Here is a 3,127-nt window from a genome sequence, read left to right as displayed (position 1 = left end):
ATATAGCGGTCAAGTTTCATCCATACTCTTTAACTTAAAGTGTAAAAACTTTTGCCAAAATATTCACATCAAGAAACAATATGATGGTGATAAAAGTATAATATTTCAAATACATAATGCCAAATTTTAGAAACCTTAGCTGCCAGAAATGATACGCAACATCCAATCTTCTAGCCATGATAAACTTTTATGTATGTATGTATGTATGTATGTATGTATGTATGTATGTATGTATGTATGTATGTATGTATGTATGTGTGTGTGTGTATATAAATATGCAGGTATGTATACATCTATGTATGTATGTATCTATGTATGTATATATCTATATTTATGTATTCAAATATTAAAATAAAGGCTATCCCTAGTCATTATTATAATTGTTATTAACATGCAGATTTTCTTTTATCTGTTGTTATTTGTTTTATTAATTTCTCTTTATTTTGTTTTTATTTATTTCGTATTTTCCTTTATTATGTTTTATTTTTTCTTACGAGTGCCCCTTGTAATTGGGTTTATATACTCATCTTTCTACAAATAAGATATGCTGCTCTACTACAATATTACAACATGATATTAGAGTCGGAATCTAACCCTAGATCCCAGCCACCGTCGACCTTCCCTACAAGGTCTCCCACGGGAATCCCTAGTTGTCGGCCCTTCCAGCTGAAATCTATAGCCGCCAGCCCTCCCTTGTTGTCCCTACAGTCATCAAACTCCTTGGCAATTGTCGGACTCCTCCCTGCAAAGGCTGATTCTCCCGTCAGCCGTCCCTGGAGGTCCTCCCTGCTATTTTTTCTTCAGTAGTTGGTCTCCCTTGCAGTTGTACCTATTTTTTTCCTAACAGTCGGTAGCCTACAAGTTGAAATTCGGCAATGTCTCGGAACCCCAATCAATTTACTTTTAGCTAAGTTAGAATCATGACAGGCACAGTCCAAAACTGAGCCATCCTCAAAAAGTGTTTTTGATTCCACCACCAGAGGTTCGACTCCGACCTCTGTTCCCGTGTGTACAGGAGGATCATAAATCGACATGAATTTCTTGACCACAACTCACAAACTGAATGACATTAACTTTCTCCAATGATCCCAAGCGGTGTCTCTATTCATCAAAGGATGTGGGAAATTCGGTCACTTCACTGGCATGATTCGTGAACCTCCAAAGATTGACCCGACATATGAAACTTGGGAAATGGAGAATTCCATGATCATGTCGTGATTGATCAGCTCAATGGAACTGTCTATTGGTTGTTCATATATGTTCCTCTTCCGCTATTGCCCCCTGAATGACAGGTTGTGATGTATACTCCAATGTAGGAAACTTCGACCAACTCTATGAGGTGCTAAGAAGACCCAAGAGGCCAAACAGGGATCAAGGATCATGACCAAGTACTACAATGACCTGTTGGCATTATGGATGGAATACGACTTGTATTACAACTACACTTGAAGCTCTCCGACTGACCTTTCTCTCTTTTAAAAAATTGTCAAAAAAGATCGCATGTTCCAATTCCTGACATACCTCAATAAAGACCTTGACAAAACTCGGGATCGTATTCTTGGTCGGGATCCTCTTCCTTCCGCTTGTGCGGCTTTCAACGAGATCCACTGCGAAGAGAGTCAGAGACTTTTCATGCTCGACACTTCCACTCCTTCAACTAATGATCTGTTTGGGGTTGCTGCAGCTTATCCAATAAGTTGGTTTGCAGCAGCTGCTGCGGGAAAGTTGATTGTCTGGTTTTTTTTTATAAATTTAAAAGAAAACAGTTATGTGACAGTTGTTTATGAAAAAATGACCATTATGCCCCTATGTAGTAATTTTGTTTGTAATAGAATTGTTTTAGCTATATATTTGATATTTCAGAAGCAAAAATTAATTTCAGAAAAATAGAAAAATCTAGATATTCACCTCACTTAACAGTGAGTATCAAGAGGAAAATCACCCACCAAATTCATGGCCAACACAACAGCCAGAATCACAAGTGTCATCAATATCATTGCCACAGACAACACAAGAACCACCCACCACACACTTCAGCCACATGTTAAACAACAACTAACACACCCTAAACCACCAGCACACCACAATAGCCACAGTCAACACAAGAACCTCCCACACCATAGTCACGGGCAACACAATTCTATTAGCCACAAACACAATCAAGTCCATTGCTATAGCCACCACAACAACCACCACCACACACTACAGCCAACACAACAACTAACCACACCATAAGAACCACTAACACCTTGAAAACAACCAAAAGAAGAACGACTCACATCACACAATCACCACGGCAAACACAAGAACCTCTGAATCCATAAGCCTCAATAGCGAGACAACAAGAACAAACAACATAAAAGGAGCGAGATAGGGGATAGGAGATGATACCGTGCAATTGGGAGGGCGTCCGAGAGGAAGGGGTAGGGAGGGACGACGTCGCCGAACAGCAAAGGATGGAAGGAGGGATGTCGTCGTCAGCAATAGAGGAGCGACGAGGGAGTCGGGGTCGAACAACGAGAGATTAGGGCAAAGCAGCGGGGTCGAACAGAAGGGGTTGAATGCTGGGATCGAACGACAAAGGGGTAAGATTTGTAAAAAGCAAACCCTCGAAAACGAGTCGCGGGGTTCAATCTGGGCCGACATTTAACCAAAACAGTGGGACGACGTTGGCCAGACGCCGTCCTAAACACCAAAATTTGCGGCCGCTCTACGCACTGCGCTTCGGACGCCGAACCAAACAAATCCTAAATCGTCCTTCTTGGTCTCTAATAGTGTTCAGCCCTCTCGGGCAAGTCAACCCACTTATGATTACTGTCACAAATGACAAACTCAACCACACTCGTGACAAATGTTGGAAAATGTGGGAAGCTCCTGTCGGCACAAAAAAGAGAAAGAAAAAGATTGTTTGGGGGGTCGCCCGTAAGAAGCTGTCGGCAGCCGGGATCGAAATCCCGTTACCCGCTTCAGAAGGACTTTTTAATTTACGTACATATATATATATATATAATTTTAGAAAAATATGAGGAGGGCGTCCGGGAGGAAGGTGCAGGGAGGGACGACGTCGCCGAACAGCAGAGGATGGAAGGAGAGATGTCGTCGTCAGCAATAGAGGAGCGACGAGGGA

This window comes from Phalaenopsis equestris, unplaced genomic scaffold, assembly GCF_001263595.1.
Source record: "Phalaenopsis equestris unplaced genomic scaffold, ASM126359v1 Scaffold000392, whole genome shotgun sequence".
In the NCBI taxonomy this organism is placed as follows: Eukaryota; Viridiplantae; Streptophyta; class Magnoliopsida; order Asparagales; family Orchidaceae; genus Phalaenopsis; species Phalaenopsis equestris.
The sequence above is the reverse complement of the archived record's forward strand: the minus strand, read 5'-3'. Positions refer to the sequence as shown.